A 15,283-nucleotide genomic window follows, 5' to 3' on the forward strand; every position below is an offset into this window, starting at 1 on the left:
AGCTCTTAACCATGTCTCACATGTGGCATAGTGAAGTGAGGTGAGTCTTGGAATGATTTGAATATTCACAACTAAGGTTATATCGTTGAACCCCCAAGATATTATAGTATCCCTAACGGTAAAGACATAGACATTTGGGGATGTCCCTTTTGCGGGTTTGATAAGCATCTTGCATCAACATAACAAACAAGGCTGGGATTATTTCGATGATCAAGGGGTCGGATCTGCTCGGGATGTGTTAGGATTAGCCCAAATCCGTAGTACCTTCAGGGTAGCAAAAAAAACGTCTTTATTACCAATTCAGTGGTTGCATGTAGGCACGATGCTACATCTTTACTAATAGATCAACAACGAAGAAGATATCATGTCTAACATAATAAGCTAAGTACAACAAAGCGTAAAGTTGAACTCAGATATGGAACTTTAGATTCCATAACCTCTTCAAGGGTCTCATTTGCATATAGTGTATGGAAGATCATAGGTATACTCAAAAGATAACACATTTGGGGTGTAGTTCAACTAGTAGACCAAAATACTGTCAAAACACAAAACAACGCTAAAACTTCAGGTTAAGGCATAAACGAGTTTTCCCAAGATCCTCATCTCAATTTCCATCTTTAGGTGTTAGACAGTTTTCTCAAGCTCTTCTAGGATCTTAATGAGATGCATGTCATCAACATAAACTATGACTTTAGCAATTCGGAATATGACTTCATAGTTTAACACGCAATGGCATAATTCATATCTCTAATTGATCAAATAATCACTTAGACAGGTATACCACATCTGCCAGATTGCTTCAATCCGTAAGTGAACGCCTCAAACAAGTTGAGAGGGTGTTCCGTGGTCTAACTATCTAAACTAGTTCATGTAATTCTTCGAGAACTTACATGTCAATCTCCGTATCAATATTCCTATCGAGAAACACTAACCACATTCATAATTCTACAGTCAATCACAAGGTGTTTGAGAGAAACATTGCGCCGTAAGTAATGTTATTTCATTCATCTCATTACGTTTCCTTTCCCACTTGCAACACAACAGGATTACCTTGGACAACATAGATTGTAATCTTGGTTGTCCAATCAGTTCTATGTTGTCACTAATCAACGGAACGTAATTCGAAATTGTCTCTTTTCATTTATGTCCGTAGCTACCATATAAATGAAAACATCATCGATGATAATCTCATTCCAATTCCATATCTTATCTAAACTAGTATACTGGACCAAGAACTAATAGTCTCAGAAGTAATCCAAATTAATCTCTTGAGGTGGAAATTATTTGAGATGACAATCGATTATGGATTCATGTTGTGTCGTGATCTTTCTCTTCTAGGGAAGTGAATCTTATGAACCGAGTGATATGTCGTGCTTTAGGCCAAGAACAGATTGATTGACCATCCGCCAAGGTACCAAGTCACCCAACATAGGCAGCCAACACCCTTTAGGAATGTTGGCTCAACGTCCGTTAAGTACGTATATCCTTGCATGCATGTTTGTAGCTAGTATACGATCTCGTCACTTCAGCTAGATTAAAGGAATGCATCTGGATCAACATTCTGAAAGTTAGAATACATCACACATACTTATCACACTTGTGTGGATATGAGACATAATGGGCAATGTCCCTGCAAATCTACGTCGTTCTACAAGAACTTTGACATTCTTATCTCCATCTAAAAGCGAGAAGACTGTCTCATTGAAGTGACAATTCACAAAATGAGCGGTAAAAGAGATTGCATGCAAGGGTTGTAAAGAGCTAGTGAGAAGGAAAATCATAATCGACAAAGATTCACATCCTTCTTTAAGGAACCATGTTGGTACGTTGCGGTGGCGTAAACTTGGCACATGGAATGCACACCCAAATGTGTAAGTATGAAACGTCAGGTTTATACCTAGTAACCAACTGTAATGTCGAATAGGTTAGGTGGCAATGGCCTCAAAGCAGATCAACATAGTTGTGTACATGATTGCATAGCTCAAGAAACCAACAGCTTCGTGGGTTCACCAAGGTCCAGCGATCAATTAACTTTCATGATCACTCTGCGAGGCTGTTTTGGGGTGAACATGGGAATTCAATGTCCAATTATAAACCCAAAAAAAAAAAAATGCAATACTTCTCGAAAACCTTCGATATAAACTTTCTGGTATTATCCAATCTTCTAGACTTTACAGGATAATTAGGGTGGTAGTGCCTTAAAATCGGCCAGGAGGTTTAGCAGCAGTGTGTGTGGACAAACATGTGACCAGTTTATCGATTCATCAGCCAAAACCAGAAGTATTTATATTGCCCACATTTTGGTTGGATTAGTCCACATATATTCCCTTGAATACACTGTGAAAAGAGGGCCATTTTGTATCTTTGATAAGGATGATTTAGAAAATCAAATTTCCCAAATGAATAAGCTTGGCAAAGTGTGCGTTTGTAAACACAAGATCCTTACTTTGGGCAAAGAGATGCGTCGTAGCATCATTGTTCAACCTAAGTGTACCAAACGGTTGTGCCATGGCAAATAAACTGCTTGAATTACCCGGCTCTAAGCCAACCACACATGGCGTATCCCAGTGGGGAGGTAGCCTATTGGCCCTAAAATAAAGCTTTAGGCTCATTTTGGGGGTGATGCAAATACATTCCACTCTATGTTTCATCAGTGGTTTCATTCATGATCATTGTTCTCTCGAATATCCTAAAGACTCAACGATGTTCTTCAGGAATTAGGAGAACACAAGGTCTCTTAAATGGTAATGTAGTACGATTTATACAACAAGAAGCGTGCCAATGCTCCTAATCAGGTTGGATAAACCTGAAGCTGTTGCTAGAGATGTGATTTAGGTATAAGTTAGTGAGCATAATGTTGCATTCATCCAGACAACTAACTTTCCCACATTCGTACCTAATCACGTTTTTAATTGAAATCGGTTAGAAACATTATTCAATTAACTCATATTCGAGGACAAAATCGATAAGATTATCCACAAAGTAAACCAAAGTTACTAAAGAGATTCCCCCAACAAGGTCATCCATGTCAAAATTCTGGAGCAAAATTAGTCTCACATATTGATTACGAGAATGGTACTCCTTAACGACATTGGTAGAGGCATGAAGAGGTGCATAACCATTGAATCTATTCCACTAAGATGGAATTAGATTCTGCAAGGTTGAGGTTTGGGAACAATATCCCTTATTCTTGAAGTTTTAGGTCTTAGATGCCAAGGATCACATTTCGAGTTGTGATGCCACACCTTGACAGGCCCTAATTCTACCATATGTTGTAAAAACAAACTCAAAATTGGATTGTGAGAGAGGCAAACCCATACTTAAGTTCGAAATGTTCCAATTAAAGCTGGAGAGGTTTGTTCGGTATGCCTCTGCGCCGAAGCAGAGCATATATTTTGGTGGGCTTGGACCGAACTGGGTCAAGCCATTCAGTAAACTTCAGCCAAACTGGGTCTATACCGTTTGGTAGACTCCAGCCGAAGCTGGGTCTATACCTTTCTCACACGTTTTTGGTAGTAATCAGATCCGAGAATTTGGTAAACTTCCGCTCTTTATGCTGCTATTTTCGAAGCGAGTTAAAAATAAGGAAGGACGAGAAAAGTATTCTCCAGTCAAAATTCAATCAGATTTATAAACTTCAAAATCATACTCATTCATGGACGTAATCATGGTATGCTTCAGGCAAGAACTTTCATGATTAAACGGTCTGTATGAGTGAGCTAAATAGCCATGGAATCCTTGTTAGGGAGTTACTTCCGTTTGTTATGTTTCATGCATAAATCTTTGAATGAAGATCATGACAGAGGCTTATTTAGCTCTTCTATACCATTGTTGGCTACAAATGGTTTCTCAGCTTCTTGATAGTCAAGTGGAGATTCACGTCTTGTAGCCACATAAAGTGGTTTTAGTCAGAAACGTCCAAATCAGTGAAATCAAACTTGTGACGGTTTGACAATCCACTGGAATGAAGGGAACAAGATTGTGAATAGTATTATGAAAAATAAAACATCCAAAAACATAAAAGTTAGAACATCCAGATTCTAAGACATAGTGTACATAAAAGTTGGATGTGGAAAGATTATTAACGAGTTTAAATAAAATTTATCATAATAATATAGTCACAAATAACTGTGTGAATGGGGTGTTGAGGAGTTCCCGCGAGGAAACTCGGGTCAAACAAAACAAGGCGCCTCTTTTCTTTTCGTTCTAGGAATTTTATCAACCCGAACAACCAAACAACCCAAAAAATAATTAGAGACTCGGGAAACGAAAGAAATCAAAACAGAATTTCGAACTTGAAAAAAAAAAAAAAAAAGAAAAAAAAAAAAAAAGAAAGGGAAGATGGAAGCAGCGATGAGACTGATGCGTCGGATGCCTCCCAAGCACACCGAGACGGCTCTATCCGCCCTTCTCTCCCTTCTCCCCCAGCACTCCTCTGATCTCCTCTCTCAAGTCGATCAGCCCCTCCTGGTTCTCCCCTGTTTGTTTCCCGAGAAATTCCAATTCAATTTTCACTTTCCATTTTCTTTCTCAAGGGTTTCATTTTAATCCCACAAAAAAAAAAAAAAAAAAGGGTTCTCTTCAAATTCAAATTTTAAAGTCACCGTGCTGCTCTCTGGTTTCCCAAAATTCAGGATTTGTGCGATATGGAATACGGGAAGTAGTTCATTTTGTGTGAATATAACAGAGACGCATTCTCTTACAGGTAAAACCCTCAAATCTTTGTCAATTTTGATGCATTGGTGTTAGTTTCTGATGTTTTACACGTTAATTGCTACATTTTTTAGGGACATTTTAGAGGGAGCAGATCTGGCCTTGATTTGTGAATCTGGATGTTTGATATATTTTGATTTATATAACTTATTGTTTTGGTTCATATGCTGATTTAATTGGTGTGATTAGTGCAATACATGTATAACTATGTAATCTAGTAGTTTATTTTTTTCGTATAATCGTTTCTGTTCTGTGAATATCGATTGTCCATGTTGATATTTTTGTGCTACTATATTTCCATGTAGATCGCCTTGGTCAAACAAATATCATCCGCCGCTAGAAGACAGCAGCCTCCCATCTTTATAGTTGAGGAAACTTGAAGTTGAAGCAAACAACATCTTCGCCATTTATCGTGACCAGTGAGGTCCTTTACTTACCTTGTTCTTGTGTTCTTCTTTGCATAGGTTAAACTGTATAAAACACTTCTAAAATAATATTTCTTCCATTAGCTAATTTTCAAAAAAAAAAAAAAAAAACAAAGAAAAGAAAGAAAAGGGCAAGAATGTATCGAAAGTATCGTCGTGCAATTTATTTAGCATAATGGTTCAGTTCTTTGTTTCATTCTGAAGATTTCATATAGCTTGGTTAACCAGTAATTTGGTAGGTACTATGAAGGTGGCATTTCGTCAGTTTATATGTGCAAGGATGATAACGAAGGTTTTGTAGGCTGCTTTTTACTAAAGAAGGGTATACTGCCTAAACTTTCAATTTATGTTCTTTTACATGTATACGTGCTGTTTTTTATTATTTGAGGGGATTCAGATGGCTCCAAGACAGGACAAGGTAGGAGAGGTTATCTGCAGGAGGGGGCATGGGATGCTATACATGTGATTGAGGTAAACTCTACTTGTCATGGTAGGAACAACGTAGATCTGTGGTGAAGGTGTTCACATAGTCCTTACACTCAACCCCCTTTCACACTTACATGTGATTGAGGTATACACTTCATGTTCTTTATTTAGTGCTGACCAAAATAGGAGTTTCAACACCTTTTAGCTATTGAAAGTTATAGTGAACAGCTCTTCTCTCTCTTGATAGTTGTGATAAAATAACTTGATGTACGCCAATGTAAGTGCTGTGAAATCTGTATGAATCAATTTTTTGATTGATTGTGTTATATTGTTGGAGCTGATATGTTTTAAACTAATTAAGCACAAGATTTGCTGTTTGAATGATCACTTAAAATCTTTTGCATGTACTATTTGTATGATATGTTGGGATGGATCAAGTACTCTTTCTTTTTGGCTTTGTAGATGAATATACACCTCTCAATTCAGGAAGGCCATATTTGTAACATGGGAAGAATGATCGAAGAAATGGAGAGCAAGCTGAGAAATTCACTCGATCAGGTACTGTGCTTCCTTGCATGCGCACTTATGTTTCTTCATCCTGCTCTATAGTTCCGACTACACAATGTTTTGTCAAGTTATGGAACTAAGAGCCATCCATGACCTCTGAAAGCATTGGATCACCACGTATTAGATGTCTCACCGGCACTTGAGCCGTTGCGCAGTTGTGACTAAACAGTAAGGTTTACAATGGGCCTCATATATTTATCCTTGGAATTCAAATTGTCATTGATCTGATGGTTTGCACTTTAGACCACCATCTGAAATAGTGATGAGACTGCCTGACAGCTGATAAGGCATATACATTCAATGGCACTCACCAGGTGTTGGTTGTCAAACTTGCTTAATTAAGTGATTAGGGTTCTGGTGTACTTTGAATGTCATTATCTAGATTGTGAAATGTTCTTTCGTTTTGAGTTGTAACACTTGGTGGCCTTGTGCTATTGCACAGTGGAGAAGATGACGGGTTTGTCAATTGAAAAACGCCTTATGGATTTTGTAATTTCATATTCATTATCAAGTGTTTTCTTCTGTTAGTAAAATCATATTAGCCATTAACCCTAAACCCTACATAATACGATGCCCAGCCAAAATAACAAACCCTAGCTAAATCAGTCAAGTAGGAAGCACATGCCATCACCGGCTCTTCATTCTTCTCTGGAGAAAGCAGTTGCATGTTGCTGTATGGCTCACCCACAGCATCATGAATGGACATGGAAGCGGGAGTAGAAATAGGATCATCGGCCACCAATTTATCATCAATTTTTCTTGGAGTCTTCTTCTTGCCTTTTGATTGCATTACAGTATCATCACAGTCGCCGCCACCATCAGTAGCCTTAAACTTTCTCTTCCTCTTCCCCGTGGTCCTATCGCTCTTTCTGAGTTGGCAGAGCAAAACTAGCTCATCACCATCATTGCCAACAGCAGATGGATAGTCTTTGAGGCTGTATTCATACATAATCCAGGAACCTCTTGACGAGATGTCGATTTGCTGCTCTTGTGGTGAAATCTTTTGGCATAGCCCAAAACAAAGATGTTTCCATTCTTGGGATGAGCAGCTTCAACTTCGGTGGCGCCTATCTTCTACATGGTGAAGAAATACAAGGCTTCACCATCCCTCCTGTAAGGTGTCTCCTCCAAATTTTCCACAGCTCAGCAGCTGTGGTTCCGTAAAGGTTGAGCCTTGGCAGAAGTTGCTGACAAGAGACGGGCAATGGCTTGCCAAAAACCATGTTATAGAGAGTAGCCTACGCACAGTTGGTGACTTTTGTGATGGCATTTATGATGATCAGTTTCTCATTATTTGCAATGGTATGCAGGCCCTCCTTGCGCTTAAGAATCTTCTGCAACTCAGGACAACCGCAGCTCTCGAGCCTCTCGTTTTTAAGAACTTTTGTGGGTTGGAAGGTGCCTTGGAGATATTGAGGCAGCGACTGCAGGGTTTAATGGTGGTGGAAGACCACAGAGATTATGCTATGGATGTGCAAAGCATCCACAATGAAGTGCATTAGAATTTTTATAGAAAGCTGGAAGAGGTTGCTGCTAAACTTGTTTTGGGTAGCAATCTGTTTAGTAATTTACTTTTGATCTTAACTACCATCATATTATTTTCTTTAACTTAGCATCTTATGGAAATGACAGGTAACGCGAAAGGTTGGCGAGGGAAGACTAAAATGCATCTGTGAGTCTTCCGGCCTCCAAACTGGTGGATTGCTTTAACGAAGCCACCAGCTGGTCCCATTTAAAAAATAAAAATAAAAAATAAAGGACAGGTAACAGGGGTTACCACATGATGCAAACTCAATCCTTAAACAGCATTACGTACTTGGGTACGTCTGGTGCGCTTGTAATTTATGGAATGCACTTGATCTTGGATCTGTACATAGCGAACAATTCGAAATCTGGTCTCTTTCCCCAGAAGGGAAACTAGGGTAGGCTTTGGTTGTAACTTGTAGTCATAGATTGATAGGTGAAACTTCATGGGCATAAATTGTTGGAAGTATGCCCACAAAGCCACTCATTTGATGTAATAGCTTTTTGGAATACTTATTGTGTTAAACTTTTATATGTTTAATAGAGGGCAAAGCTTATTGTTAATCACTATTTATAGTATCTTGTGTTTAAGCAATAAGGGAATCCAAGGAATGTATTTGATCTAAGAGACAAGTGATTTAAGTTAGTTAAATTAACGAGACCTTTCTCTTATGTTCATTCCTAAAACGTTCCTAGCCATAGGATTGCCAATTGGGCATTGACAATCCGCTAAGGTTAGTATGTGTTATGTCGACTCAAGCGTGAGTATGAACTAGTCTCAAGTCATTTGGTGTTGGACACTAAGGCAAACACATAGGTGCTCGAAAGAGTAATCGAGTACACTGAACAACGATCAAACGAGAGTTCGAACATACATGTCATGTGAGAACTCAATAGTTGCAATATGCAAAGTAGTCCTTTGACCTGAGGCATCATTGATGTCTAATGGTTAGGTCCTTGATCTTTGATTATGTCAACGGCATTCCATTGGAGTGTCCACGGCATTGTTGGGGTCAAGCTATCTAGTCATGTAGGCATATGAATGCACAACAAGGGATCTCTAACCTTCCATGATGGAAGGAGAATACTCTAAGATATGATTCGAGAGTCTTTGGCCAAAGCATATGAATATGACTAAGGAAGATGTTCCAAATCTTATTCAATTGAATCATATAGAGAAGTATCACATTGGATAGTAGACATGAAACAAACTATCACTTAAACAATGTGATTAAGAGTATTGTATTAGAGAAGGACCGTATTGCATTGTAGTTGTAACTGGATAGGTTCTCCAACCACTTCTACTTAGCTTGGGTAACCATGACATGCTGCTAGGCGTCACCCATGGTTTATGGAAGCCCTAAAGATTAGCAAACACTAATTTAAGGGAGAATTGAAATGTGGTTTCAATTCACAATCGATTGTTAAGAGTAACATCGCCCACTACCTCGCTAATTGGAACCTAATGGATCGTACACCGAGTAAAGATATAAGTGAAGAAATTATATGAAATGGATAAGCAATTAAATGGTTTAATTGAAGAATGGTCAAGATTAATTAAATAGTTAATTAATTATACGAAACGTTCGTATTGGGCGTTTAAGTTAGTTTTGGGCTTTGGGGCACAAAAACGTTTTGGTCCACAAGGCCCATTATGTTTAAGTTGTATGACAACTAAAACAAAATGGGCAATTAAGCCCAATAACAACTAATGGCCGGCCATAAGGGTGGAGGGTAGTGAATTTGGCTTAATTGCAAGTTTGCCACTCCATTGTGAGGTGGTATAAAGACATCTTTATAGCCATTTCATCCTTAGGGTTTTTCTAATTGAATTTGGGTGAAACAAACTCTCTCATTTTCTTTGAGAATAAATTACCTTAGGTGAGGAACATCTAGCAATCTTTCTTCCCTAAGTCATCCATTTCATCTTCACACAACATCTTTGGTGTGGAGACTTAGAGACACCAAACTTTTGGTGTTTTGGAGAACAAATCCTCAAATCCTCAAAGAAGAAAAAGGAGCACTAAAAGGGAGAAAATCACAAGGAAGATCCAAGGAGCAAGGAGGTGACTTGAAGGCCCTCCACTTGGCTGAATCCCTTGTGCAATCAAGGATGAGCTTCAAGGGTAAAGAATCTCTAAAATTCTTATTCTCTTTAATATTGTTAAAGAGTCTTATGGTTCACCATATACTAGGCTTTGAAAGTCATGGATTTTATGAATTCTTTTTGAATGCATGCCTACTTTAAAGTGTTATTAGTTTGCATATGTATTCAAATGTTCTTACATGTTCTTAGCTAGGACAAAATTTTTCCTTCAGAAATGTTATATGTTATACGACCTTCTTGGAAAATGAATTTATTTTGGCAGTCAGCTTATCCAAGCATCTTCGGGGAAAATGAAGTTTACTAATTGACGATTAGCAAACTAGTTTATATGCCTGTGTAAGAGTAGTGGGGATGAACACGCTATGATTGCGTGATGGAAGTTAAATTTTTGCTCAGTAACTAATAACCCATGTCTCATGGGGAATGGGGAGGAGGAGTTTTACTCCTTAGAATCTTTCTTTAACTTATCAACGTACGATAATTCCATATTCTCACAGAAACCACGTGTAGAAGCAACAAAGAAAGTTTTGAAGTGATACTTCTACACTTTGATATAAGAGTAAGACTCTTCCATGAATGAACTAGGTGGATAGTTCTTGCTGAATTGTTAAATAGCAATTTTTCTGTTTTGTACCTAAAAACACAGACTATCATTGCATGATTGATTGTTGGATTTGATTTAAAAACTTAAAGTTTAACCTTTGGATATGATGCTACTGTTTGGGTTGGATATGTCCCTCGCATAGCTCCTTGGAGCTCTTACCCATCGGGCAAGGTTTGCTGCTTGGTGTGCTGCAATATAAACTTGCTGTTAGTTTGAATGGTGTCTTTGTTAGGTCGAGTCATTTGACATGATTAATCAAATTGGTTGAGTTAGGGTTGATAGAATTCGGGATGGACATAAAGTGAGGAATAGAGAGCTGGAAAATTTGAAATTGAAGATCAATTATGTGAAGAATAGTGCTAACTGTGAGAATGTGAGGGCAAAGATAGGTGAGCAACCAAACTATACAAAGGGCTTATAAGAGGTTGAGTTGCTTTTCATATTCTCAATTAGTTTTATGGTAGAACCTTAACTTTCTTTATGGTATCCGAATAGGTTAACCCATGTGTGAAGCCCAATGGTCACACTGTTTGTATTGTCCACATGTTAGGCTTGAAAACTCGTCACATGTGAGGGGGCGTGTAAGAATGTGAAGAAAAAGTCCCACATTGGTGAGGGAACAAAACATACAAGAGCCTATAAGAGGTGGGACTATTCCCTATTGATGCGAGAATTATACGCGCACAAATTAAACCCTCTTTTCGTCAATTGTAGTAAGTATGTAAGTAGGGATCGTTCTGGACCGGGGATTAGGAGGGATTGCTAAAACCTTGGAAACTGACTCAAAAACGTAAAAACAAGATAAAACACTAAACTAGACTCAAAGAATGTGAAACTAAACGTTAAAACACTAAGACAAACCAAAAGACTCAAAATGCTTTAAAAACACAAACTAAATTGATTTCTAACTAAATTGAACAATAAAGTAAAGGGGGATTGGATTTGGACGACTTTAAACTAAAAATGGAAACTTGGAAATAAAACAAATTGTAAATATGGATTTGACGGAAATGAATGGATGGGAAGCTAGCTAAGGGGTTCATCTCCACATATGTTATACTTGCATACAAAACGATGTCTAATTGCTTTTCAATAAACCATGAATTCTCAACGCCCCGGGTTAATTAGGTCCGCTTAAATTAACCGTCAAGTTTTCCTTAAATTAATGAATTGGATGATTGCATACGACAATCCAAAGCATTCCTCACAAGTTCCCTACATGAATTGCATAATAGAGATACAAGCAAGAATCATTAAGCATCATGAAAACTATAAGTGTTGACGAGGCATTCGTTACTATGATTGCATGGAACTTATGCCAAGAATATGTTTAACACGATTGTTTATAAGCAACCTCCACTACTTGTGAATATAAGTTCATAACTATTACGTGAAACTCACTTATATTCTAGCGTCAAATTCATGCATGAAAATTAAGCGTTCATTCTTAATAAACATACATAAATAGGTTATCAATTAAACAGTTAAACAAATTGAATTCACAACTTATGAAACGTAATTAAAAGTAATCAAATCATATTACAAACATAAACATAGTTTCGAATCACCCCCTAGCTAAAGGGGGTTTAGTTCCTCATAACTTTGAAATCAAAGAAACACCTAAACATTCCAACAACTCAAAACTTGAATTGTATGAACGTTTAAGCACTCTTCTCTTCCATTCCTTATACGTACAAAACAAAGAGAATTAAAATGAAACTTTGAAATCAAAGAAACACCTAAACATTCCAACAACTCAAACTTGAATTGTATGAACGTTTAGGCACTCTTCTCTTCCTCGTTGTTGTAGCACAAGGTTTAAGGATAGGTTGGTTGATGGGATGGAAGTGTGGAATGGAGTGGAAATGGAGAAGATGGAGAAGGGGAAGTGTTTGTGTATTACAATGGAAAATGAGATGATTTGGTGAATGGAATGAATGGGTATTTATAGGAAGAGAATGGGTGTTAATGGATGTTTGTTTAAGGTATTTGGTGGATGGGAAAAGGTGTGGATGGTGGGAATTATGGTGGATGGATGGTTTAGTGGATGTAATTTAGGGTTTATTTAGGTGAATGTGGATGCATGGTTTAGTGGATGTAAAGGATAATGGGATGGTGTGGAATTAAAAGCTAAAAAAAATGGGATAATGGGCATTTAAGTGTGAATGGAATGGTGGGATGCACTAATGGAAATTATGGAATGGAATGGTGGGATGCACTAATGGAAATTATGGAATGGAATGGTGGGATGCACTAATTAGGAGGAAGAATTAGGGTGAAGGGCTTAATGCATGGATTTGGGCCAATTAGGGTGAAGGGCTTAATGCATGGATTTGGGCCTAAAATGCCCCCCTTGCATGGCAAGGGAAAGGACTTGGGCTAAAGCCCACGGCAATGGCTCTAAAATGGGCTAAGGTTAGGGTTTAGGTCATCTAAAAGCCCAAAGCCAAGAATAGAAACTCACGACAATGGAAACCTCCAAGAATAGAAACTTCCAACTTTAGAAACTTTGGTTACCAATTCCGACTTCCTTGCTCTTCACTTTCATTTCTTCATTTCTTAAGCTCCTTTGACCTTCAACCTCGTTCATTCCTCGTGCTCCATTTGCATACACCACATTCCAGCTCAGTTTTGCTCCAAAAGCTCCCAATTGCATCATTTCATGTAATATGTCCTTTAAACCTGAAAACACATGAAAGTAGCTTAAAAGACTACTTTAAGGAAGAAAACATAACAAAAATGCATAAGAACTAGCTAACTAAGGCGCATAAATATGCTCCTATCACCTATATAACATATTGCCAATTAATTTTATGGTGAAATCTCAATTTTCTTCAGTAACAATGCATGAAGACGACGATATCATAAAAATTATTAGTGGAGTGAGATGGCTTTCTTAAGTTTAGGAGACAAAACTAATAATGTTTCAATAGAGAAAAATGAGATTTGATAGAAGAATTGTAATAGCTCATGTGGAGCTAGGTGTAACGAAAGGGAATTTATTACACTTTTGGGGGAAAGTGTGGGGGAATTTTGGTTATATGCCCTTCGCTAACAGTTTGGGGCAGGACATTTTTTATGTGGTGATTTACATCTATGGTATTTAAAATCGGTAAAATCCGTCTTTGAGTTTATTCACAATCAATTATTTTGGTCATGTTATAAAAATTATTCGTTAAAAGAATAAAATAACAAAAATACTCTCAATTTTTGTCAAATTATTTTGGCATATTGTTTATTAAATTGAGAGTATTTTTTTTCTCATTTTGATCCTTACTTAACAGAGATTTTTCACGGAATGACCAAAATGATTGAAATTGGACAAACTCAGGAACCACTTCTGTCGCTTTCAAATCTCAAGGATCAAAAGAGGAGTTATGTCAATCTGAATATTCATTTTAGCTAAAAAACCGAAGGTAAAAGCCCAAGATAACATTTACCCTTTACCCTTTAATTTTAAAAAACTTGCAATGAAAGGGGGCTCAAAAAAATAATTTTGAATTGGAAAAAAATAGAAGCAGATTTGAGGTTCAAATAGAACCATCATAAATTCATTTGTTTTCTATTGGAAAAAGGTTAGTTTTTGTTGCCATCTTGGTCTGTGTTTAACTAGTTTTCTTTTAGTTGGAGATGCATACGAGGTTGTGATGGGTTTTGTACTGCTGAGACCTAATTTCTCTAATTCTCTAATGCTTCAGTTTCAAATGTTTTTTTTCCCCTCATTCCTATAATCCCATATTTATTTCAAAGTATTTAGATTTTTGTAGCAAATGTATAGTTATAATAAACTTATTTACAACTTAAAATCCGGGAATCAGAGGCTGTGAATGCCAATTTGCCATCTAAACTTGCAAATTGTTGCTGCCATGAGGCTTCTTATTTATTTCTTAGCATTTTTTTCACTGTTCTCCCATATGATCAAGGACGGTACAATCCATGCATCTAACTTTATCACTCACATACCTCTTGTTAATTAATGTCATTTCTATTTTTCAATTCATTGGATCAGTTTCGACTGTACAATGCACAAAAGCGAATACCCCAGTTCCGGTTGATTTCTTAAGAGAGAGTCATCATCCAAACCAGAGTAGCGCCAAAGAGTGATTCGAAAACTAATCATTGTCCTTACAACCAACAAAATCACACTCCCAAATAGGTTACAAGCATTCATCCAAGTTCCAACTAGTACTAGAGAGCAGCAACAGTCTAGAACTCCCATTTCTTCATCTCCATGTCGACCGGAGCACTTCCCTCAACCTTTTTGTTTCCCACTTCCTTCCAGTTTGTCTAAAGCACTGTCCTGTTTCAGTTCCCTCGGCATGTCTTGTCTCCTTTTTCGTCTGCTCATCGCTTGAACTTGATTGAGTTCTTCCTGCTCCATCGCTCGGCTCCATCGCTCAAACTTTTGTCTCAGGGATGGGTAGTCTGGACTTGACACCCCAGCAACTGGACCACTGACCCTTAGTGGAACAGAGTTGTCCTTGCTGAATTCAAGAGATGTCCAATGTAATGGTTCAGCTTTAGCTAGGCGAATTTCAACTTCGATGGACAGAACGTCAAATCTGCACTTTTCAGGTATTATCTTTCCAAATAAGCGAGGCTGAAAATAATATGTATGTTCACCAGCAACATCAATGCTAACACTTTAGTATTTGTTCACCAAACTCAACATTAAAGCCAGATTAATTTGTAGCAGCAAAAGTCTTAATTATGCATGCGTGTGTCATGTACAGTGCCTCTGTGGGCGTGTGATAGAAAGAGCAAGGGAATACAGCTCTCAGAGAGAGAGATCTGTAGGATATTATATATACTAAAACTCAGTTGATGAACACTGTTTATTAACAGTGAAATGCCAGAAATGCCCTCGGTTTCTTCCTTACTTCTTGTACTGTTTACGTTTTGCTACAGTATAAAGTC

The 15,283-nt window shown here is 37.7% G+C and overlaps 1 pseudogene; it reads left to right on the plus strand.

Moving 5' to 3' along the window:
• The first annotated feature begins 4,016 nt into the window (after positions 1–4,016).
• LOC125475743 lies at positions 4,017–6,020 on the plus strand (annotated as a pseudogene).
• The last annotated feature ends 9,263 nt before the right edge of the window (positions 6,021–15,283 follow it).

The sequence above is a fragment of a genome, unplaced genomic scaffold (assembly GCF_019419815.1).
Source record: "Pyrus x bretschneideri cultivar Hongxiangsu unplaced genomic scaffold, Pyrus_bretschneideri_v1 Contig16, whole genome shotgun sequence".
NCBI lineage: Eukaryota > Viridiplantae > Streptophyta > Magnoliopsida > Rosales > Rosaceae > Pyrus > Pyrus x bretschneideri.